The sequence below is a fragment of the Megachile rotundata genome, chromosome 1 (genome assembly GCF_050947335.1).
Source record: "Megachile rotundata isolate GNS110a chromosome 1, iyMegRotu1, whole genome shotgun sequence".
Taxonomy (NCBI): Eukaryota; Metazoa; Arthropoda; class Insecta; order Hymenoptera; family Megachilidae; genus Megachile; species Megachile rotundata.
The window spans coordinates 8,902,568-8,929,336 of NC_134983.1; the positions used below are offsets into that span (position 1 = coordinate 8,902,568).

The window sequence follows — 26,769 nt, forward strand, 5'->3', positions numbered from 1 at the left end:
AGACATTATCCGAAGAGCGGCGAAGAGAAACGAAGTTACCCGAAGTACTACTACTCTACGTCTACTATTCTGCAAACACTCCGTCTAGTTCCTCATGCAATCCTCAGGAATTCTCCGTATCTGCGTTTTCAAGACACGTTTTTTCGAAACTCGCGAGATGAGGCAGTCTCGAGCGACGGTGCACGCGCGCATGCACGTCGGCGCGCATATTCGAGGTGCATCGGTGCATACATGCGTGTCGGAAGAGCTGCAACGCACAACGGCGGCGGCGGCGATATAACAGCGGGCCCGTAGGTGGCTTAGTGATCTCATGTTTCATATTTATACTCTCATCTGCATATTACGAGCGGGGTGTGCCTAGGTGGCTGCTGGCCGTACTCGCGTGCACTGACAGCTGGAATGCGCTGGATTAGATTGCCCGGAGCGTTTCTGTTATACCTGCCACGAATACCGTGTTCCTCGCCACGGCTGCGACAACCCGTCTTTCGATGGCTGGCTGACTTTTTCTGCAACGACAGCCCTTCTGATGAATCTATTTAATCTAGGGCGAGGGTAGCGATCTACGAAATTTTTACAATTTTTATGCTAGATATCGATTTTGGTATTTTTATTTTTTAAGGAAATTTACGCTGAAAATTCTTTACATTGTGTACTTTATATAAGAGCTTATATATTTTTAAAAATTAATGAATATCAGTTATTTATTTTTGAATGTACACAATTTTAACGAATGATATAATGAGACAAGTTTAAAAATTAACTGAACAATAACTAATTTTAATGAATTTAATTTTCACTCAATTACAATCAACAATTTGAGCTTCTAAAATAATTTCAGTTCAAGGAAATTGTTAAAACGTTCTCTAAGCAGTTGAATTAACTTTCTTCTCACCAATCCAAGTTAATGAAGACATTTCACACTGTAAGTGCAAATATCAGTGCAAACGTAAAAGCAAAGTACAGGAAAATACACAAGTTTGCATAGATTAGAAATTATATAACAGTAATAAAAAATAATTGCACAAATATTTGCTCTCCAAATTAGCTCGGTAATATATTTTATTCCTAATTATATAATCCTGCAATTTTACACTTTCGTTCAATTAGTCGGACATAACATTTAGAAAATGGAAGTTTCTTTTTCTTCCAATGACACGAATACCGTTTTCACCTGGGTTCGGTTAATTGTTAACTTCTTGCCACCCGTTTCCCGCTAATCCTCATGTTTATAACTGAACTCAACGAGCGTAAAGTCGATGCTAACGAAAGTACATTTCTCGCGGCTTACAATTTCAGGATCATAAACCAAGCTGTACTTTTAAAGTCCAGTTTTCTCTTTAGTTGTCCACGATAATTATATCATTATTTAGCGGGCCAGCTCATGCAACTAAACAGCGAATATCTATTATGGTAGAGGAGAACCGAGAAAACCGGTGATTCGTTTACTTTCAATGTTCAGCGAACTCCTCGCTTTCGCTGCATAAAATTTGTTACCCGTGAAGCCGTTAAAGAGTCATTAACACAGAATAAATTTCTCGATACGAATGTCGTAATTGCATCTCCGTAGAATTCGATTGTTCTATCTTCGAGATTCATCCTCGCGAGCTTCGTTAATTTCGGAATTTATAAAATTTCCGTGTGGATTCATTGTTTTTAATTCCTTTAAATTCAAGCACAATTTTAAATTCATTTGAAATATATTTTTCAAAGTAGGTTAGGTTAATCAAAGTCTCAATGTCTCAAAATATCGAGCTGTTCATATAGCAACATGTCGCAACATTATGCTCATATAAAATTTTTCATTGCAGTGTCCTTCATGAAATGGTTCCAACTTTCGATGAATACAGTCATTTCTATGATTCATATTTTGAATCTTCTTAGCATAATCAAGTCAGTTTCGATGACGAATCATCGAAGCATTCATTCGCGATTTATCATCCACTCGTAACATTATTTCGTAGAAGTTCATTGCTATTCTTCACAGAAATAATTCATTGTTATTACCAAATAAATTTTCATTTATTATCGCAAAGTCGGACAACATGTTTTCGTTCTCAATTGGAAGAATATTCGAGAACGTTCGAGGAGAGGATATTGTTAGCGAAACGAGCCGATAGGCTGCTTTCATAAGCGAAAAGCTGCGGCCTTTTTAATCCTTTTTGCGCTTTCGAATCACGAAGTCTATACGCTAATTGATCGAGTCCAAGCACGGTTCTACCGTTGTATACACGGATGCCCTTAGGCCCTGAGCAAGGATAATGAAGATGCGCGAGCACGACGGTTCCTAGAATCTCGGCCCTTCCTTTTCTTCTTTTCTCCGACTTGCCCCTCGACTTTCTCTCTTTTTCCGTCTACCGTTTCTGCGATCTTCTGTGGAGTGGCTCCGTCGAGCTTATGCCTCACGAGCCCTTCGAATCTACGCTGCGGGAGAAGATTCGAAATTGCATCTCGATTCCTCGAAGCCCTCTATAAATTCGGCTAATAGACTCCGTATCATCTTCTCGCCCCCGGCAAATTAAATGGGCGGGAATCGATTTTGAAACGGGAGCGATCCGCCACTTCCCCTTTACTTTCGAAATATCTTCTGATTTACTTCATCCTTTATACTGTAAGTCTTTTTGTCTTTTTTGCATATGTTCTATATTTTTTTAACTTCGTTGTAGACACGTTTCAAATTGGTCAATATGATCAACTATGTAATTTTAGTAAGAAGTTTTGGTGAAAATAAATTCTTATAGTTCAAGATGATAAATTTTGAAATTTTAAGTATAATATCGATGAAGGATAAATAAGATACCTGACAATGTAAAATAAAATATATTTGTTATATTATGAAATAAATTTAACAAAAATTTGTACTGTAGATTACAAAGCTTTTCATATGAAATTGGTACAAGGTAGATAATATATCCAACAATATAAAATTAGCAAAAATATCTATTCTTATGTTAAACTATTATTTTCAACATTACCTTAATATTCAATGGAAGTATATATTTTCAAATTACAAATATTTAACAAAAATATTTTCCAATACAGTGTCTTATTTTTGAAACAGTACGGATCATCTTTATCTTCCTGTAGATCGATATTATATTCTTCTATTATCACAATTTTTTAACTGAATCTAAGATAAAGTATTCTATTATGATTAAGAACGATCAAAAAGTATTTTCTTATACAACAACAGTATAGTTAAACGAAAGACGCGGAGCAAACACATAACTTCACCTTTCATCGCGAAGATACCGAAATTATTCATCGCATATAAGTTTGTTACTTTACGATTCGTATCTACTTAATATGTATGTTTCGAATTCAGGCGAATTTGTTTTACGAGGATGAAAACCGATCCCTTTGCAGCTTCCTGTGGATGTATTTAATAGGGAGATGCGGGCAGACACAAGAAGAGCAAAAATTCGTGCGAACGATACCGATGAAGACATGCAACCGAGCAAGCTTAGAGAACCCCCATCGCATGCTTTCTCACCACCATTCATTTTATCTAGATTAGTTGGTGAGGAACCCTCTTGTCAAATAATTTCTGCTCCCCGTCTTCTTCGCTCCTCGTTCTACGGCTTTTCTTCTTTTTCCTGTCGTTAATAATTCGTTTTATGATTGTACGTTTCAGTCATCGTTGAATTCTTCATTTATGATTCTGGTTTGGTTATGGAACATGTAACGGGGGGAAAATTAATTTCACTTGTATGTAGTTACTTTAGTGATTTTTGGTGATTTATTGTGATTTAGTGATTTAGTGATTTACTGATTTATTGTTTTACTATTTTCCTACGTTACTAATTTATTATTATTTTATCAGCTCATTTAAACTCTACACCATAAAGCAAATATATTGTATATATACATTAACCCTTTGACTGCTAAAGGCGTATATATACGCCCTCACAAGTCTATCAATATATACGAAAGGCGTAAATATACGCCCTCTGTATTTTTTTATCATAACACCTTCACTATTGTTTTACCGATTGATTCAACATGAAATTTATTATCTTATGTAACATAGAAACTAAATATCGGCAATTGTTTCAATATCGTTCAATCAATTGTCTTTCAAATATACCGTACACAAATTGATTATTAAATTTTTCTATTATAATTTTATCATTATTCGTTCATTATCGTTTTATTATTTTTATTATTATTATGTTAAAGTTGTCATATCCTGCGTTACATTATAAATTTTTTATTTTTTCCTTTATATTTAAGTTAACCCTTTGCATTCGAAGATAATTTTACTGTTTGCAAACAGCAACTTTAAAATATTAATTAAAATGTTAAATGACTTCTTTTGAAGTTGTTATTTCTCTACTAATAATTTCCACTATTGTCTATTTCACTATGTTTATACATCACATAAGCACTATTATAGAATTAATTAAATAATGCTTCTTTTAAATTATTGTATTAAATCGAATGGCGCCTCTCGAGCGCAAAGGGTTAAAGCATAACAATATTATATTGAACGTTAAAAACATTAAATAAACTTGATATATCCTGAAATAAAAAAGTCGGCCCACATTTAGTATTCTGCATACACTAACACAATCATACAGTACATCGTGAAACACAACACCGTAAGGGTTAAACAAAAATCGATAAGGATGCACTATTCGATTCGTGTCAATCGTGTCGTGCGAACCATCGACGAACTTTCTCTGCTTGATCGAAGACCCAGAGGTCTGTATCCCAAGCACCGATGTGAACTTTCGAATGCGTAGGTTACTCGTGCTTTACCTTTCGAGATCATTAAATCGAATGTCGTGCATCCGATTCGTTCTCCCATGAATCTGTGCAAAGATGAGACCTCGACTGCCTACGACTACTTTCTATAGAAAGGACCGAGTAGAATTCTGATGTCCTCCTTCCTGCAACCACGAAACGATCCACTTTCATCATGAAATGATACACCTCCAAACAATTGCCATATTAAATCGAAAACGATGCTGATGTCTAGAAAGTCTAGTAATACACGGTGGCTTTTGTACGTTTTATGTGGTGCATCGAAATAAAAGCAATATGATCGCGGAATCTTAATGGAGAAAGTTCACATTCGCTGATTAAATATTTTGTGGAAGTTTTAATTATTGTATGTGAATTGTTCTTTACGTAAAACGTGCGATTTTACGTGTGGTGTTAATTGCGTGCACATTTTGAGTACCTCAAAATATGCAAATCAGCTCTAATTTCTTAAAAATTGGTCCGCAAATTTCGACATCGATTTAAAAATTCATCTCCTTAAAAAATATCCAAATAATAGATTCTAAACCTTTGCAAATTAACCTTTGGCCCACAGATATTAAACCGAAATGCACGCAAGAAAATTTACAATGTCTGAGAATACTTCTTAATGAGGTTATTTGTTATTTGATAACGATCCTTGTACTCGGGTTACACAGCATCGTCGTGAGTCAATTAAAACGGCGCTTCGGGGTTCGAATATTACCTGGATGATATTGGCATTCAGCTGGTATGGGCGGCCTATTATCTTCGAATCGATCTAATTTAATAGATCCGCTATTAGAGCTAGCAAGTGTATTATGTCTCTGTTATCCAGTTCGTTGAAACGTTGAACAGGATTTTCTCGCGAACCGTGTGGGGCAATGAAATTCTAGTTTCACGATGCTTACGCGTTACGTTGACTTTTCGATCGTGTCACGGTGAGAAGTTGATCGTTAACGATAATTTACGTGGCTCTACTGCGTAAACTCGACAGGAAAACGATTCTGTGAGTACCATTTGAACGAAGGCGTCGAGTTTCACTTACGAAACTCTTTTGCGTACGACTTGTAACTTTTAAATGATAGATAAATAGTATATTTGGAAATGATGATCGTTTTGGTGGTAGTTGAAGATTTGAAATTTGGAATTTAATTATTTGAGGAGTTAGAGATTTAGGGATTTGAGGATTTGGGGATTTGGGGATTTGGGGATTTGGGGATTTTGAGATTTGGGGATTAGGGGGTTTGGAGATTTTGGGATTTGGAGATTTGGAGATTTTGAGAGCTAGAAGTTTGGATATTTGGACATTTGAACATTTGGACATTTGGACATTTGGACATTTAGACATTTAGACACTTGGATATTTGGACATTTGGACATTTGGACATTTGGACATTTGGACATTTAGACACTTGCACATTTGGACATCTAAGCATTTGGACATTTGGACATTTGGACATTTAGACACTTGCACATTTGAATATTTGGACATTTGGACACTTGGACATTTGGACATTTGGATATTTGGATATCTGAACATTTGGACATTTGGACATCTGAACATTTGGAGATTTCAAGATGTGAAGATTTGGAGATTTGATGATTTGGAGATCCGAAGATTTAGATGTTTGATGATTTTGAGATCTGGAAATTTGAAGATTTGATAATTTGATGATTTGGGGACTTTGAAAGCTAGAAATTTGAGGATTAATTATTTAATTATTTGCCAGTTTGGAAATTTTCAAACATGAAAATTTAGAGATATATTTTGAAGATTTGGGAATTGTAATTTTTTGGACTTTCAGAAGTTGAAGATTTATAGAAATGTAAAGGAAACATAGAAATTATTTGAAGATTATTTTTATAGACTTAGTAATTCTAAGGATTTAGAGATTTGGAATCTTACTTATTAAATTTAGGGATTCGGAGTTCTTATACTGACGACTGTATGCGGAAAAAATGCTGTCGAACGACGTCCTGTTACTTCCTGGAGGATTCGGAGAAACCGAGGATCCTTGAAAGGGCGAAACGAGTTTTGGAACCGGGTTACCCACATAATACATGCGAAATACTTGGACTCGCCTTTTATTTCATTTCTTGCTGTTCATTCAAACTGCTTACGTATTTCGAAATTAGAAAAGCAAATTAAGCATCGAATATATTTTTCCTTGCTGTACTAAAGAAATCTATCTTTGAAAACATAGAACCAGTCTCGTAGCAAAGAAGTAAAAGAAGACTAAGAAGATTGAAGACACTGGAAGAACTGAAAAGTAGAAAAAAGTAAAAAAGTGCACAACAAATGAATTCTATTCACTATCGATTTCATCGAGAAGCACCACCTTCACTCCTATCTTACTTCAAAGAATAAAAACACAAGAAATGTAGGTGATTCACTGATTCACTCAAGACTACAAAAAATCACCTCGACCTCTATGGAAGAAGATAGAGTAAGAGAAAACGGGCTAGCAATAAAATAATGAGATATAAGACAGACAGACAGGCGACACGTTCGTCGAACCTTCAACGAGAAGACAGCAAGGTCAGGATAGGATAAGCTGTCCGTTTTTCAGCCGGTTCAGAGCCGGCGACACACTTACGAGACGTTGACCTCGCGACCGGCTGTGTAAACACGGTGAATATCTTCATTTGCGTGCTTGTAGGCGGCCGTGAAGCCGAGAGACCGTATGCACGCGGAATAAGTGGGCAGCTGCAACGGCGTCCAGCTCGAATCCTATCTGGGTGACCCGGTCCCAGAAACTTGTTCCGCCCTTCCGTGGATCCTGCTCAACCCTCCTCACGGACGTTTACTTTTCAACTCTCCAGGAAGTGTTACGTATTTTAACCACTTATAAGTTCAGTGATTCATTGGAGATCGATCAAATTAGTCTTTGTGACCTTTGGAGTTGTTATGACTTACAGGTGTCACTATATTGGTATTTTGATTATTTTGGAGTTTTGTAAATTTTGTGGTTTACATTGATCAAAGTCTTCTGTTTTCGATAGGATGCTTGTTTCAGTAACATGGTGTCCCAATAACGTTAAGTTTCAATTCTCAAAGTTCCCTAGTAAGTCCCAATCACATAGTGTCCCAAAATTCTCCGGTAAGTCCCAATCACATAATGTTTCAAAACTTCTTAGCAACTCCCAATGACATAGTGTCCCAAAATTCCCTAGTAAGTCACAGTCGTATAGTGTTCAAAAATTCCCCTTAAGTGGCAATCACACAGTGTCCCAAAATTCCCTATTAAGTCCCAATCTCATATTATCGAAAATTCCAAAAACACCCTCTCTCATCGTCCCAAAGTTCCAAGATCTCTCCGATTGTTCGAAAGTTTGAAAGTCACAAAATCTCCAGGTCTAAAAATCCCAAAATCCCATAACTCAAATATCCCAACTCGCAACAAGAAAAAACGTACTCTACATCAAAATTATAGTGATGTTACAGTGATATAAATTACACAATTGTCAGGATTATATGAATGATAGTTTGCACCAGTCCAGCAAGTGTATTTCGAAATATCGTGTATCAGGTTCTTACAGGTACTCGATTCTATTTACTCCTGATCGATCGAGTGTATTTTTGGTATAGATCGGTGACGTTCAATGTTATCGGCGGGGATCTTGCAAAATTTATTCCCCTTTGTATCGGAGGCGTGGTTAGAACAATGAACAAAGAGCAGCGGGATGTTGCGGATCGTCATAAAAGTCGCGAAAAGACTTCTGACAAGCTAACTCGCTCGTAAAACATTCGCTCTCTTTCTTTTGCTCGTTTATACCGCTAGGAAACACACTATTGAATCGTTCGCAATCCACGGTTTACGCACCGTTTCTATGCAGATACGGCCGACTCAAACGATTTCTACTCTTATTCTCGATGCTCTTTTGCTTCGACTTCTTAGTCTTTGTTTACTCGTACAAAACGCTTTGCGCGTTCGTAAAACGTTCCGCAACACCTTCTAATTCATTTCTTACAGGTTCGGACACCTTTATCGGGTATATATCGGTGAAAGTCAACTGTACTGATAATAGATATTATGATTTACTAGATTTTAATTTAAAAGTAAAATGGCGAACATACAATTCCAAAGTGAAACAAATGAAGATATTCTTTTTGTTTTCGAAAAACGTTCTTTCCCCTTTCGACATAATTAGATATTATTAATATTTGATACAGAATCATAATTCTATGTAATATGAATACAAGTTCATAGTTATTATTACTTTCATAGAGAATTGCATTTACAATATATAACTCTGTCTCATACAAATAAAGGAGAATGTAATAATTGCTCTTCATTAACCTTATTATAAAAAATAAACGAATGAGATTTTTATGACTTATCTATAGAAGAAATAAATCACTCTACTTTATTACACCTTTCTACCTCCAAAAATAAAATAAACGAAATAATATATGATTCTAAAGAATAAAATAAACTTCCCGACAATGTTTAAAGGTATTAAAGAGTAGATCGACGGATAGTTTTTTCCCAGAGGATTGAATAGTGACCGAAAGGCAGAGAGAGGCACGCTTGGTAGCAGTTTGTTTCACAAATCAGCTAGCCAGCGAGGGTCACGTTCACGTGCACACACATGCGCGAGCTTGCGTCCACGTTCCACCTTCCATCTACGACGTTTTATCTTTTCTAGGCGATTTATGCCCGTAGGTCCCTCTCTAACATCGTCTCCTAGACAGCCTGTACAAGCGCTACGCCTCTCAGCGGCTCCTCAAAGGCCACCGAAACCCGCCACGCTGCTTGCTTTACGAGTTAAACTCTCGGAACACGATTTTCGAAACGATTGTTCCCTTCGCGCCAACTATGGCCCCCTGGACATTCGAACCCTCCTTTCTTTTATATGGAAAATAAAACGCTGCGTCCATTAGTTACGATGGAAGCGACTGGGATGCGAATTTGTAACGTTTACACCTTGTAGTTTCATCGATTAGTGATATATTATGAAGTATTGAGATTAATAGTTTACTGGCTTTGCTATGTTTAGATGACGTGTAGGTGCATATTTAAAGTATTAGAAATTTATTGAATTTCTAATACTGCCTATTTTGAAATTATGGAGTAAAGAGATGCTCAGGTTTTCTGATTCATAACTTCTGTAATTACCATGTTTTTAAATCTTAACCCTTTGGAATCGAAGGTAATTTGACTGTTTACAAAAAGCAACTTTAAAGCTTAATTAAAAAGTTAAATGAATTTTCTTGAGGTTATTATTTCTTTACTAATAATTTCCACTATTGTTTGTTTCACTATGTTTATACATCACGCGTGTCATGTTATAGAATCAGTTAAAAAATGCTTATTTAAAATTATTGTATTATATATAATGGTGACTGTGAGTCACCTCTCGAGCGCAAAGGGTTAAGTTTCTGAATTTTACCTTTCTAGGTTGGGAAAATTGCATACTCAATTTCTCAGGTATTAATTCCCAAATTCTCTAACCTCCAAATCTTTCAAATCCCCGAATTCTCAAATTCCCAAATCATCAAATCTATCCCAACCCCAAATACCCAAAACTTCCAAACTCTCAAACGAGAACCTCAGTTTCACTTTCACGAAATTAGCAAAGGTTGAACACTTAGAGTAGAAAGTTCGCACGACCAAAGTATCTACAAAACAAGCTTCGTTTGTTTCTTCCTTTCTTTTCAAAACAGTAACGTATACATTTATTGTGCAACTGTTGTCTCTCGATTGTCACCACCATTTCACAACAATAAGATTAATTGCATCTCATTCCGGCTAATTGTGCTACAATATACGGTATTTTTGAATGGTGAAAGAACTTCTCACGATTAAAATAACAGCTTCCTGGACGCGAACCTTGGATTCTTAGAGCGCTAATATTTTTCTTTCTCGTTCATGCTCATGCGGTTTTATCCTTCGTGTTTTCACAGAAAGTCGCGCTACCATTATCTCGGCGTCACATTATCTGCGATAAAAAAAAATCTAGTATCGTACTTGATTCGACAGAGAATTATCGTGATTTAATCGTACGATCGAGGACGTTTAATGTCGCGTTATTCTTGTTATAAATTGCTGGGGCTTTCAGGAATAAGTGACAAGTATAATTTGCTTAATCTTGTGTATCACGCACGATCAAGTGCGTGAGTATCGCTTGAACAAACTAAATATAAATTGCGTGAATCAATTACATTCTCGCCCTTGTCGTGTTCGCGGTATTGATAAATGTGTATAACGAGATGTGTTGGTATCGAGTGGAGAACTCATTTCGACCAACTCATTGCATTTCGTTATGTACATTTTCTGCTGTTCATGGGAAATATTGTTTTATAGAAGTTCCAAAGGCCCGGCATTTCCAATTTTCAAGTTTTAAAACATCACTATTCTGAAATTCTGAAATTCTGAAATTCTGAAATTCTGAAATTCTGAAATTCTGAAATTCTGAAATTCTAAATTTCTAAAATTCTGAAATTCTGAAATTCTGAAATTCTGAAATTCTGAAATTCTGAAATTCTGAAATTCTAAATTTCTAAAATTCTAAAATTCTAAAATTCTAAAATTCTAAAATTCTAAAATTCTAAAATTCTAAAATTCTAAAACTCTAAAACTCTAAAACTCTAAAATTCTAAAATTCCAAAATTCCAGCATTCTAATATTCCAAATTCGTAAATTCGGAGCTTTCAGCATTCGAAAATTCGATATTCCAAAACTCCAAAATTCCAAAGTCCCGTAATCCTAAATTCTGAATATCCAAAAATTCGAAAATCTTAAACATCGAAAATTCGAAAATTTTGAATTCCGAAATCTTTGAATGCCACGCAGCAGAAAGTCTTAACATTCGTCTAATTATCGAAAAGTTTAGAACTCGCAGTACCGACTGATTTCACAAGAGATCAGTTTGTCTTCCACATCAGAAAATTCCTAACGGAAAACTGCGTTGCGTAATTCGAGAACAAGCGAATTTCTCTGAGGTTCAAAACATCGTCAGGAATTCTTGTACGACGTTTCCGTGAAACATTTCATTTCCTGCGAAGCAAACCGAATTGTAAATCAACGATGCGCGTTGCACAACTGTCCATTGCACCGCGGCTCAAGTTATTCTTTTACGAGGTATTAAGAGCTCGTTCGATTAGGCAATCGTACGAACATTTTCTTTTCTTTTTTTTTTCCATTCCCTGCAAATACTTTGCGAAGGTGCAACAGTAAGCTCATAAAAGGCTATCGTTGCTTAAGTAGCGAAACTTGTATCTGCCATTCATGGTGTCCGGCGTGTAAACGTATCCGAGGGAGCACTTGCTCGTGAGAAAGAAATAATCAGATCTATCCGTAAGGTCAGGCAACCGTGCAGACATGATTGACTTGTTTATGAAATGGAGGAATGAGGTCGAAATCGAACGCGAGATATTAACACGGAAGTATCGTGGAATTTGTAGATTTTCAGGTACACGAAACTATTTGACAATTTGAAATTTGGACACTTGAAAATTGGGAAACAATAGATATCTGATAAATACTTAATACACGGTATGTCGGAAAAGTATCGGAACTTCTTAAATTTAAGGAAAACTATTAGCGCCATCTATTAAAACAATATGTTATCTGAAAACAGTATACTTCCTCTACAACAACAATCATTATTGGAATCGAGCAACGAATTGTAAACTTATAGCGTTTAATGCGACAGAACCTTTCGTCACCGTGTCACAAAATCACGGGCAAGCGCAACAAATTGCTCGCGTTTAATATTGCGAGGATCTTATCAGAACAGCAAGACGAAACTGTACATTCCTGGAATCAATTGCAACTAGTGATGAGACTTGGTGCTTCAAGTATGAACCTCGAACAAACCACCAAAGTGCTTCGTGGAAATCTCCAGGCTCTTCAAAATAAAAAAATTGCGTTTCCAGAAGTCCCGAGAGAAGACAATGTTAATTTGCTTTTACGATTCTTAAGGAATGATACTTCGGGAATTCGTTCCACAGGGATAAAATGTTAATGACGAATATTATCTGGGTGTTATAGAACATATGTGGAAGAGGATCGTTCGTGTGAGGCCCGAATATCGAATATGTATTCAGTTATCAACACATTTTGAAATAGGTTCAGTAACATACAAACTGCATCGTCATTTACAAAACGTGTCACGTTAATGTGACAAAAGCGACAATACAAGAACACGCGATTATTCGAGTGTATATTTCTTGTAGAAGTCCAACATGTCCTCAAGAAAGCATATCGTAAAATGCCCGTGTGATTTCAAAGGGTCATTCCTGGTGTAGGTTCATTGATCATGCACGTATGGTATAACCGGTGCTGCGCGACTATAATATCTCACAATACGATATCCCTCGTATAACCTGAAATATCGCTGTTATAAAAGTATTTATACTTATTATTGACGCTGTACGATGAACGTAAATGGCGGGGAGCAAAGAGAGGTGTTGTTGATGGGCCATTCAAGAACCCGCTTGCATGCTCAAATAATGTATTTATATGCCATTGAATTATGAAACAAAGAATCTTTCATCATTTCGGACGATTAAGGCAGGGAATTTAACAACGATAGTTTGAAGGTACTGTAATTGTAATTTGAAGAACACGTACTTAGGTATTTTAAGGATACCTAACGAAAAAGATTGTAAAATTACAAAATTTTATCTTGGCGATGTGGTACTTTATGCTTTTTCATATTTATGGCGTTACAGAAGGTTGGCTTGGATACAGAAGGTTAACTGAGAAAATATAGATTCAAGTTTGAGGAGATTCAGAAATTTTCATATTTTTCAGTTTCTAAATTTATACACCTTCAAGTTTTCAAATTTTTACGTATTTAAATGATCAGATACCCAATCCCTAAATTTTCATATATCGAGTTCCTAAATTTCCACATACTCAAATTTTCAAATCTTCACATATCCAAATCTTCATATACTGAGCCCCTAAAATTCCACATACTCAAAGTTCCAAATTTTCACATATCCAAATCTTCAGATACGGAGTCCCTAAATTTCCACATACTCAAATTTCCAAATCTTCACATATCCAAATCTTCATATACTGAGCCCCTAAAATTCCACATACTCAAATTTTCAAATCTTCACATATCCAAATCTTCATATACTGAGCCCCTAAAATTCCACATACTCAAATTTCCAAATCTTCACATATCCAAATCTTCATATACTGAGCCCCTAAAATTCCACATACTCAAATGTCAAAATTTTCACATATCCAAATCTTTAGACACGGAGTTCCTAAATTTCCACATACTCAAATTTCCAAATTTTCACACATCCAAATCTTTACATACTGAGCCCCTAAAATTCCACATACTCAAATTTCCAAATCTTCATATACGGAATCCCTAAATTTCCACATACTCAAATTTCCAAATCTTCACATATCTAAATTGCCACATACCCAGTTCCCAAATTTCCAAATTTTCACATACCAGATGATGAATATTTTTGTCCAAACAATTTGATAAATATTTGTATTCATACAAGATGATAGGTATCTGCCTCGATTACTATCAACTCCGTATAAACATGTGAGGTAACAGTGACCAAATAGTTTCAATTAAAACTATTCCACATGCGATCAGCGTATGTGAAGACATGCATAGGAAGGAAGCGAAGTTACATAAGCTGTATCCTCACGTTTTATTCTTCACGCAAGTTTCTTCCATTCATCTTTGTGGCATCAGCTGTCCAAAAGTCAGCGCACACCTGGGTCTAATTTCCATATGATCGATGAATGAATTGTTGAGGCCACTCACGAGTAGACGTGCCGTGGTGTTCCCCGGGGCCGTCTTTGACGACCCGACGAAACACACGGCCGGCCAAGTATCGTTCGCGGTGTCGTCGCCATCAAATTAACATACGAAATCCAGCCGGTTACAGCGGTGTATATCTTGTTTAATGGCCGCCAGTTGCATTACTCGGAGCAGAAACGAACCTTGGTACATCACACGCCTAGAGGTTGTCTCGGTGTCGTTGTGTAGGTCGAAACTCGATACTCGATTCGAGAACCACGATCGATCGAACGCGGTCGAAGGTGGAAAAAAGAAGATGGAAAAATCGGATTAACAATCTTGGAACATTGCTTGGAGATCAAGAAAACGAACCCATGGGAAGTCTCACGGCGATCGACACGCGATTCTTTTTCTCGATTATGTAACTGGAAAATGCATGGGAGAGTGCTTGTAAGGAATACGATCTGACTTGGGAAATTTTCTAATTAATTGTTTGCTAATTTTTTACCGAGATTTTTCGCCTTTCGGTACATTTAATACTTTATGCAAAAATATAGGTTTCAAAGATCTCTCGTTATATTACCGTCTTTCAATTTTTGGACAGTAAGTACGTATCACGTGGTAATTAAGAGTTACGTGAAAATTACGTCAGGAAGTTTTTATAATTGTTTACTTGATATCGGGAAATATTCTGACGTGAATGAAGAACAAAGTGTGGGTCTTGTGTAACTAATAAATGACATATGAGAACAGATAAAAATGTAAATCGGTGAGATTCCATTTTAATGGGAAAATGTTTTCTGTTGCAGGTAATGTGTCCATATTTTACATCGGTTTCCTTCTGACACTGTAAGTTAAAAAACTCCACATGTATAATATTCATACATTACATATACGCACACCAGTATTCAAAATTCGGAATTCGTTGCATTTCACGTAAATTAAAAGTCATCAAATACGTGGTGTCCACAAAATAAAATTATACTTAACAAACTTCTATTAAATTAAATTTATTAAATTTCTGAATATGGAAATTTAATCACACATGTGTGTGTGGTAGTCACACCTGATAGTTGAAATTAACATTTTTATGACTACGTATGCTTAATGTGTACGTATGTGTGCAATGTGTGTAATGTGTGTGTATGTATGTATGTAATGTGTGTATACGTATTTAATGTGCGTATGTATGTGTGTAATGTGTGTGCATGTATGTGTGTAATGTGTATGCATGTATGTATGTCATGTGTGTATATTTATTTAATATGTGTATGTATATAAATTTAAGGTATGTTTAACAACATACGTATAATAAAATGCAAATACATTTTTGTAGACACCTTGCACATATATAAGTCAATCTATCGCTTTCACTTAACAAAAACAAACTTCACATATACCGACATAAAACTAGTGGAGCAAATCATAGAAAACCTGACCGTATCAATTTCTGTCTTTGCGTGTCTAATTAGCTCCATAATTTAACTAACTCACCCATAAAAAACGAAGCGTAAGAGCCGTCATAAATTGTACACGAGACATTAGAAGTCGCGGTGAAACGAATCAGGCGAGTCTATTTTCAAAGATGACGGCGAGGGCGTCGCATCGATTATTCAGGACAGCGGTTAATTACGTTGGCCGGTAATACTATTAACAGTTAACGTCGAGCAGGAGGACCTCGGGTGCTCTCTTGTTGCTTATTGCCTCTTTTAACCTGCTCCAGTTTCAATAAAACCAAAGGTGGACGGCCACGTTCGTAATTGCCGTGACGATGAATTAGTCGACGCGTGTTCATGCACCGATCGAGAATGCAGTTACGTTGTCTTACGACACGACACGAATCGCACGACCTTGTTCGATGTTTCCGATAGCTTGTTCGTGTAACTTGTACGATTTCGACACAAGGAATTGTCGCGCGTGTTACATGGTACAACTTCGCCCAGGTTTATGTGTTGTTGCGACATTCGTGTATAATCGTAGTACTCGAAGTTTTTGGTATCGGTAAGTGTCGGGTTAAGGACTTTAAGTTACATGGGTGACTTGGGACTTTGGGATTTTTAAAGCTAAAGATTTTTAAATTTTGGAATTTTTGGAATTTTTGGAATTCTTGGAATTCTTGGAGTTTTTCGAATTTTCAAAAATTAGTGCTTCGGGATTTTCCAAGCATTGGAATTTTTAACCTTAAGGATTTAAAGCTCCGAATCTTTGGAATGACTTCAAGCCTTCAGCTCTACGAACTTTGGAATTAAAGATATACATCAGAATTATGAGACTTCAAATTCTTAAATCGTGCTGCATTTGGTATCTTGAAATTTGAGAGATTTAAAGATTTGATACATAAGAAGTGAAGTAGCAGAAATCTAGAACTTCAGATCCACAAGATTTCACAGTATACTCCATAGATCTTTAGACTTTATGTTTGACTGCGAAGAGCACTTCATAGAAAACAGTAATGGGCAATATCTTACACAGGTAGCACATAATTTAGAATTAGAGGTGCCATCACAGTGACAGTGTTATCAGTTCGAACGTATCGATCATGAGAGTATCGTTTACGAGAATGTTGCTATACGAACTGAAAGTTGCTACATGTGCCGAACGAGTAGATAAAACGTGTCGAATAGAATGGGATACTGATGATCCTAGATTCGTGCGATACGCCGTAGATACATTGAGATCCACAAGATCTGATAGTCTTCAGGTACACACGGTACGATATAGTAAATGTTGGTTTTCTTGGATACAGCGTGGATAATGCAAAACTTGATAGGTTCATGCTTCATTGTACGGATGGTGCAAATTAAAAAAGGCTCGATTGTGTAAGAGCGAATATTATAGCCAATTATGTAGTTAGAGGAGTGAAGGTAAGAATGTGAAGTGAATATGATAGTTTTGAATGAGGTTGCAAGTGAAACAGAAGACGAGAGAGAACCGTGTGAAACGTTGGCTGTCTTCAAAAATGTAGCGATCGTACTCATTGATGATTCGTGTTACAAACATGATCAAGGTTTCGAAGATTGGTCAAGGAAGCTATCAAGATTTTTTGACACACTTTGTAAAACAAATTTTTCGGTTTGCTGTTCGGACTTTCTAATTTTGGTATTTTACATATTTAAATTCGTTGTAATTATAATTGCAATTATATATTATTTTAGCGCTATCAGTATTGTTTTATGGATCATTGCAGTGCTTAGTGTGGACTGTTACAAAATTCGTACAAATCTGGTGACTTCTGTAGCAAAATATTTGTAGAATTATTCAAGGATAATGTCTGGAAAATTTTCGTATAGATTGTCCTTTTCTATTAGAATGTTCCTAAAACTAAGGTTGCACCTACAATCTCCCCGTTTTACAAAATGTCAAAGCACTAAATGGTTTTCGTGTCGTAAAGAGACCCTGAGGAGTACGATATATGAGGAGTGAGATATATGGATCACAAGGTAACAGTAAACAATAGAAAGCGAAGGTGATAACCATGGCGCAGAGTGAATCTGGAAATAGTGGAACGACGTTGAGAGACGGTTTGGAAACGTAATCTAGAGTCAGCTGGCGATAATTGTGTCGTTTCCAAACTGGTCGCATGCCTACGCGTTTGGAATACCTGCGTCGAACGAGGCCAGGATTTACTCTCGATCATAGACTTCTCTAACTCGATTCGTTCGAGGTTACATCGCGAACCGTATAAAGTCGGCCTCGAGGTAGACCGGGGTGGCTTCAAGTGACGACACTATTCGTCGTTCTTTTTTCTTTCCATCGTCTATCTCTCCGAAAATGGATCTTATACACCTATCGTGCCTCCGATTAGCTGTTCATGATCCTTGAATCTAGTGAACGGTTCGATACATTTTGAAACGAAGGTTCTATTGCAATAATATTTTATTTCGATTCGATTTTCACCCTTGTGTAACTTGGAATTTATTTAATGTAGTCTTTTGGCAGTTTCCGTCATCTACTGTTATCGATGTTTCAACCTAACCTCTTCAGAGTTTAACTTATTATAGTTTTTAACATACAAGGTTAAAGGCTTTTCTAGGCAGTCATTTTGCCACAATGTATAGACAAGTAAATAAAGTTATATTTTGTATTTAATGATTCTTGATTGCGAAGATTATAGTTAAAGTTGCACAAAAATACGAATCTAGTTTGTCACATATGAACTCTAGTGTGCATCATGAGTGATATTCCATGTCAAGAGATTAAGTTAAGTAAAATTAACATCCTTAAAAGTTTGCCAAAGAATTAATGCGTGTATTCACCGATTACAATTACAAACTAATGATAAATGCATAAATGAATCACAAGTCAAGTGGCAATTTGTAACACAATGACTCGATGTTACAAGATAAGGGGTTAAGGTTGGCGCTGATTCAAACCACGAACAGGAAGTATCTTACAAACGCGCATAAAACATTGTTAACGAGATGAATTCGCTTGGCATTGATTAGTCCGAGGTGAACCACAGCTTAACATTAAGTTGACGTTAATAAACAAGCAAGAATACCTCAACTACGTCAAGCGACGTAAACAGAGACGTGTTATAATTTATACATTATATATGATTTATGTCAGTCGTGATGCAAGCAATTAATTGCAATAAACGATATCTGTCGTACACTTCATTATTGTATCATCAGTTTCTACTACTTTTTTAGTTTGAGGAAACTTATTAGGTGTATATACTTGTGTGTACGTAAGATGAACGTATAGGAACATGTGCATACGTGTACGTAAGGATATACGAGGGCATATGCACACTTTGTACGTCAAATAGGAAACTATGCGTCATATACGAAACCATGTATGCATACGTGGTTATGTATGTGTACATATATATCTTGTATGTACACAAGGTAGATATGTAAGTACATATGTCATGCATACATATGTGTACTTCAAGCGAATATATAAAAACGTACATATACATATGTGTCTGGTACCTACATCAAATGAATGTGTAAGAACACACATATTCGACTTGTACAGATCAAATGGACATATCCAAGAACATATCCAGTATAAAAACATATGTGTACTTTCTTCTCAACAAAAAGGTTCAAAATGACAAGTTTTCTGTACAGTACTAAGAAAGAATGAAAAATTGAAGGTTTGTACCGTTGTCAAAATGTGCGAAGAAAGAGGATAAAGTACTGAGATAAGATTCTTTTGAACCACCAAATTTTTCTCGCAGAACATAAACCGAAGGGCGCTGTTGTAACTTTAGAAAGAGCTTAAGGACAGCGTGCACATAAATTGCGCGGTGTCTTTCGTTACTGTTTCCAGCACACCCCGTGTCAATAGCGTTACTCATGCACTAATACGCAACTCTGTACGAGGAGCAGCAATAACGAACGCGTTCGTTGTAACAAAGAAAGTTAACCTTGCGGATGGCTCTATAAGGATCGAAAAAAGCTGAACCTCCGAGGTACAATTTATAACCTCGTCATTAAAATGTATAAAGGTTCTGCTTATCACGTACCGCACGAACAACGCCGTATATTATGACTCGTAGCAGCCTTTCACGCCTCGAACAGGCGACCATTTTTGAAAGATGAACTGTCAGTTGCATAAATCGATTGTTTGTAGGTGAAAAATTTTGGGTATTCGCTTTGATGCAAATATGAATTTGGGTATCTCGATACATTTTTAGGAGGAGAGGACTTTTGTATAATTAGTATTAACAAGTATTAAAATTTTCGAGTCTTCAAATTTTTACATTCTGGAATTCTTAAAGTCCCTTTGTAATTCTTATGTTTCTAAATCTCCAATTCTTTAAATCGTCAAATCCCAAATTTCAAAATTCCCATCAATGTTCTGTATTAAGATATAAAACTCAAATTCTTGAATTTCCAAATTCCAACATCTTCAAATTCTTATTTCTCTTTTCTAAATCTTCATAATCTCTAAATTTTCAATTCCTTAACTTCAAATCCCAAATCCTGAATTCCTATATTTCTGAATTCCTAAGTTCCTAAGTTCCTAAGTTCCTAAATATCCAAATCCTCAAATACCCAAATACCCAAACACCCAAATATCTAAAACCTCAAATTCCCAAATACCCAAATATCCAAATATCTAAATTCTCAAATCTCCAAATTTCCAAATGTCCAAATCTCCAAGTCTCCAAATCTCCAAATCGTCAAATCGTCAAATCGTCAAATCGTCAAATCGTCAAATCGTCAAATCTCCAAATCCTCACATCCTAAAATATCCCAATAGTCCAACACCCAAATCCCTAAGTCCCTAAGTTCCTAAGTCTCCAAATCCCCAAATATCCAAATACCCGAATACCCAAACACCCAAATATCTAAAACCTCAAATTCCCAAATACCCAAATATCCAAATATCTAAAACCTCAAATCTCCATATCTCCAAATCTGCAAATTACCAAATGTCCAAATCTCCAAGTCTCCAAATCCTCACATCTCAAAATATCCCAACAGTCCAACACCCAAATCCCTAAGTCCCTAAGTCCCTAAATCTCCAAATCCCCAAATATCCAACTAACCCAATACCTAAATCCCTAAATCCCAAATTTCCAAATTGTCAAGCATCAAAACGTACACCGTGCAATTTCCCCTAATTGGCAATTAACAGTAAGGAGAAATATAATCCGTCTAGGTTTGCCACTCGCAAAAAGGAACACGGTCAGTAAATCAGTTAACAAAACGTATTCGCGACACACCTTGTAGGTTTATTCCCGATCGCGTTATGTAAGGGGATCTCTGTATGCTCACCTGCTGTCTCGATGCTTTACGAGAAACGTTACTCACTGTTATTCTTATTAACTATTCCCTGACGTTGTACCGATCCAGCTACGAACGACGCGATACGATCAGCAACGGAGGATCTTGCCGCAACCATAATCGTATTGTGATCATTGATTACGCTCTGCGTTCTTCGAGAAACACGCTCGCGTTGGCGCGGTTGCACGCGAGTCTTGCTACTTGTCTCTGTAGCGTTTAGTAATGATCAACTCGGAGAATTCTAATTGACGATCAACTACTTCTAAAAACGTTTCTTTTCAAAATGATCATTTATTTTGTCAAATATGGATATTGATCGTACTTTAATCTCTAACCTAATTGATGGTACCTTAATTTAGCCCATCTTAACATTACCTAATATCTAACTTATCTTAATATGACCTATCTTGCTCTAGCTCAACATTACCTAACCTAACTACAATAACATTCTAACGTAAGTAAAATAACTATAACTCTAATCTTGACTTAATTTAACATGACTGTATTCCAACTTAAACATATGATCTGACTTAATTATAACCTAACCTGCTGAATACACTCCACTGTATATTGCATTTAAATCCAGAAGGCAAATAATAGTTATTCATGTAACCAATTCTTGCAGTCAGTAAAAATCCTTAATTAGGTGTCCTGTAAAAATCCCTAATATTTCAAATGTTCTGTTTACCCGTCGTTAATGGCGCCACAGTGATCGTTAGCTAATGAGTGATTGGGAGCTCATTACTCGCCGATTATGCGTTGCTCTGCATACAGAGAATTCCAGCAATTATTCTTGAGTTAGGTTCAATATATGCAGAAAGTTGGATAGCCGTTAACGAGCGATATGTATGAACCATTCGATTATTAACGAGGAAAGAATGTCAGTTCTATCGTGTGAAATGAGTTGCATCGTTCATTTCGTTACGCAACGGTAGCGCAAAGTAAAATGGCGGTGAGAATTTATCCCGTAATTGCGTTCAATATTTTACTCCAACTTTTCCCATATGCTGTCAATTCCAAGAACGCTTCCTTAACTCACATGGCGATATAACGAAAATGTACTTCTTCTTCCTTTTTGTAATTACTCTCCACCAAATAGCTCAGCTTTATCATCGTTCTCTTCTCGATTAATTTTATTTCTTCCATCGCTTTATGGATTTCTTGTCCCTCTTTTTGCAATTACCTGATTGCACGAAGTGCACGACATCGTCTCCAGTGACCTTCGCAGCGCTAAGCGTATAAATTATATCTCATAAACACCGTAACATTTTATAAATAATGCTTCTCATAAAGACCTAATTGAGCGCAGTTTTGCGTGCGCGCCGTTCTTAATAACGACATCAATGTCAGCTTAGGCAACAATAAAGGGATGTCCACAAAGTCGAGCCGCTCTTATACCGGATACATGTTAATCCGTGAGGTCGGTGCTCGCGCTTGGTCGTTCGCGAGCTGGTCAATCAGTCCAAGTGCCAAGAAATTGCTCCACGGATGGTTTACTGCTACGAAGCGACGTAAATCTCGGTCAACAATACGGCTGGGAAACATAACGAGGCGAAGGCCGTAGGTTACGATGCTGATGATCTCGTTTTCTTCGTTTCAAATGGAAATTCTTGTTTCTTCAATCTGCACATCGCGTCGACATTCTGTCGTAACAAGCCTCAAGTGGAAACCAACAAGTTAGCACGTTTCAGGATTTTTCTAATCCTTGTTAACTACTTGCGTTGGTGTAACGAGTTCTTCAGCTACTTCAATTTCTTCAAGATTACTACTCGCGTATTTTAAAATTCTAGTAATGTATTGTATAAGATTATAGGTTAGAATCTTTAGAGGTTAAGTGTAAATTTTTATTGAGTTTAGACAGTAAATAAAAATTGCATAATACTCATATTTGCTACATATTCCTAAAGTTTTATGATTTGTTGAATTTCCAAGTTACAAATATTTTATTGACAGAGTAACTCTATTTGTACCAATGAACACTTGGTCCTCAAACACTTGATCCTCTTGCGTCTATTTCTTATTAAACTAAGTTTTGGTAATATAAAAATTGTCGCTACGCCGGCACGAGAGAAAGAGCGATGTCCGAGCGAAAACGAAAATAAATCGAGCGGAGTTCACGGCACGCAGTCACTTTGCGGTCCGTGACGAGAATGTCGATTCCCGAGCTCGTACGTGTGTCTTTATACGCGATTAAATTTTTTACGACGCAATTGTATCGGTCGTACGTGGCCATTGAACGATCGTAATTCAAATGTGTCGTACGCGACGGTTCCGCCACGATACTGTTTGATCGACAATTAACCTGAACAACGATTAGCCATCCTCGTCAGATCGTTATCAAGCGATTCAGGTTCGAAGAGGAATTTCGTGCACGTCCATCATTTTCGCGAGGATTTTTCGGCGAAACGATAATACGAGGTTTTGATCGCCCAAACGAAGGGGAATATTTTTCTCCGCGTACGAAGCTTAATTACGCAGGGCTATAATGAAGGGTCTTGTCCGATCGTGCAACATCTTCGCCGTTGTTAACGAAGAAAAAGATCTGGTTATCTTGATGGGGGGCCGATAAACCGGCACAATAAGCTGACAAGCGGCTCTCGCTTCTCAAAGACCCGGTTATTTTGTCTGTGCTTTAATAACGGACCTATTCGTCCCACCCTTATACTCTGCACGATATCGAGACTGCATTCCTCGAACAGCCACGATGATCGACAATGAGAGGGTTTGTGTCTATGGTCGATCGTAGTGATTGTTCGATGGATGTTTTCTGAAAGGCAGAGTTCAGGGTTTGATTTTAACCTTGCAGTAGAAACTCTGTCCGAGAGTGGTCTCGATTTGATATGATAAATAGTAAAGGAATTATTATTTAACACTAAACCTACCGACATATAATGTACACTTATTTTGAAATGAAAAATGAAATTAAAGAATAAATATACAAACGACGAAACATAAATTAGCATATACATTTATTCTTTATCTTGATGAAAATCAATGCTGATTTCAAGGAATATACTTTAACAAAATGTGTATCTTATAATAAGAAACTTGTGCTGCGATCATTTGAGCAGTTTGGTAGTTTTAGTGTTAAATACACTTGCAAGTATTGTTCACGGGAAAGTATTTCATTAGTGTTCGTATCGTTCGGTAACATTACACAAGGAATAAAGGAAAAGATTAATTTCTAACATTGTATCGCTTCTGATGAAAAATTGTACAATGTCAACGACCTCAAATTCCTTCAAACCAGTTTCTCTCCCTATCAATGAATCGTTCCCTAAAATCCACAATTAAGAGATTATATGATCTCGTTTCGTGATTACAAAACCGATTCCGCGCGTCATCGCCGCGTCATTAAATCTTACATGAACTGAAAGATCAATCGGAAAGTTTAGTAAAACAGTCGTTAAAAGAAGCATAAATTGTCGAAATGAAAAAAGATGGAACAAGATTACATAGCGTAATAAGGTTTGTCGTAGTCGCGTCACAGGCATCGAAGTCTCCGGTTCTGCTCGAACGATCGATCCTTGGCGCGAGGCCAAGCTGCGATTCATTTCGCATCGACGGTGCGGAGCAGTTGACCGAGAAAACCGCTAGATTCTTGCCCACCCACTGTCGTTAGTCTAATCGAATCGTGGAGGCCGATCTCGTAACCGTGAGCGAGTTTCTCACGAATCGAACGTTACACGATGCACGCTGCACGTGAACGAACCGCAGCAACCCACCGTCTACTTAATAAACCTATGCACGAGGTCACGTGTGTCATGTTTGATTAAAAGTTGGAATTTCATGCAAATTTCGATGGGTTTGTAGTGGATGGGATTCAATGGATCAGGTAGAAAGACTCGAGAGATATGAGCGACTACGAAGATCATCAGAAAGCACTTACGTGGAGATCCTAGGAAAATTGAAAAAAAATTGATGATTCTGAAACGAACTTCATTCTAACGAAATAGACATCCTATAGTGAAAGTAGACTGGTACTGTGTAGATGTGTATTTATTGTTAGTGCGAAAAATAATTTCTGTACCTCCTGCCTTGTAAATATTGAGATTAACAAGTAACCAGTTTGACTATAATCGGCAAAGTCATCAGATATTATAAATATCTCGAAAGTTACAACTTACGCGTATCGTTTCTGTCGACTATAAAAGTCGAAAAGAAATCCACTCAGGTTTTCTACAGCTTCTTTTATCTCTGACAATGATAGTGCGTTACCAGTGAAAAGGAGCATGGTCATCGGTGTAAATCCACCACTCACGTTGCACTTATTGCGACGGAATCTCCCGTAGCGATTAATTAAATATTTCCACTTCCAGATACCCTTACGACATTCTAGACAGAAGTTTAATCGATTTACGATTATATTCCTCGCATTTCACGAGATGGAAAGGCGATTGCGAAAGGGACACGGAGAAACTAGTTTTTCAATGAAATACAAGAAAACATAGAAAAATGAACAGGATTATCGTTTATCTTCGACTGGTTCCATTCCATCGGTGCAATTTCATTGGCAAATGATCGGTGCATCATTCGCGGTGAATTTAAACCGGTTCTGCATACGACGGACGCGTAAAACTGAAAGCGGGAAAATAAAACAATAATCTTGTTGTTTTGAGCATACGCACGCGATATCTTCGCTAAGAATCCAGAGCGGATGCGTCCGGCGAAGTGAGCCGTGCAAACTTGTCGCGTAAATCGTATCGGTTGGTTGCACCGCGGTGGCATGCAGAAACAGCTAAAGTGCAGCATCGTAAACCTTGATTTCTTTCTGTCCATTGCTCTTTCTCTCCTGCTCTTTCTTTCTGTACCGTTCTCCTTCTCAACGAACGAAGGAGGCTGACTCTCGATCGTCGGCTGGCAAGTGGAGCACGCCTATAAAATAAATAGCGGCGAACCTTGCCTGCTTCGGTTGCTATTGAACTTTAGAAGTCGCTATAAACCTTTCAGTGCTCCTTTCTCCAGGTTTGTCGCACGTGCCTTATCGATTCTCCCATTTAATCGATCCACATCCCTTTTCGATCCCACTCGATGATACTAACGAACTCGAGAGAGACGATGTGCTGGAAACTTTGCGGTTAACAATCTGCTGGAATCTCGTATCTGCAATCATTTCGGGCCTTCGAGTACAGTCGGCCGGTCTGATGCTAGTAACGATACATAGAATAATCTGATTATTTGCATTTTTGATATAAGGACACATGGACCATACTAGGGCTACATTGGTATTTAGTATACAGAATTAGGAATATTTGAATTTAGAGATATGTTGGCTCAAGGGGTATTGGAATTTAAAGGACATGTGAATTGCTGAATATGGTGACAATATGAAGACGATATAGGTATCTATAAATCTGAGGGTCTAGGGATGTCAACGTCCAGGGATGTGAAGTCTATTAAGTATAGCATAGTATAGTTAAGTATAATATAGTATAGAAGTATAAAGATGTGGTCATTTGGAAGTATACCTAGTTGATATTGTAATATACACATGTCTCTATAGTACAAATTCCTGGGTTCGAAAGTTTGAATATGTCTGAAGTTCTGCATCTGA

At 37.0% G+C, this 26,769-nt stretch overlaps 1 protein-coding gene and 1 long non-coding RNA gene across 3 annotated transcripts in view; both read left to right on the forward strand.

Moving 5' to 3' along the window:
• The window catches only part of LOC100880368 (Tie-like receptor tyrosine kinase), a 255,904-nt gene that overhangs the window by 78,427 nt on the left and 150,708 nt on the right, over positions 1 to 26,769 (forward strand). The window lies entirely within an intron of this gene.
• Positions 1 to 26,769, forward strand: part of LOC143265543 (uncharacterized) — a 126,178-nt gene that overhangs the window by 29,862 nt on the left and 69,547 nt on the right. The window contains exon 2 of the long non-coding RNA XR_013040167.1: positions 15,282 to 15,321. This is a non-coding gene — a long non-coding RNA (uncharacterized LOC143265543). The remainder of the gene's footprint in view (positions 1 to 15,281; positions 15,322 to 26,769) is intronic.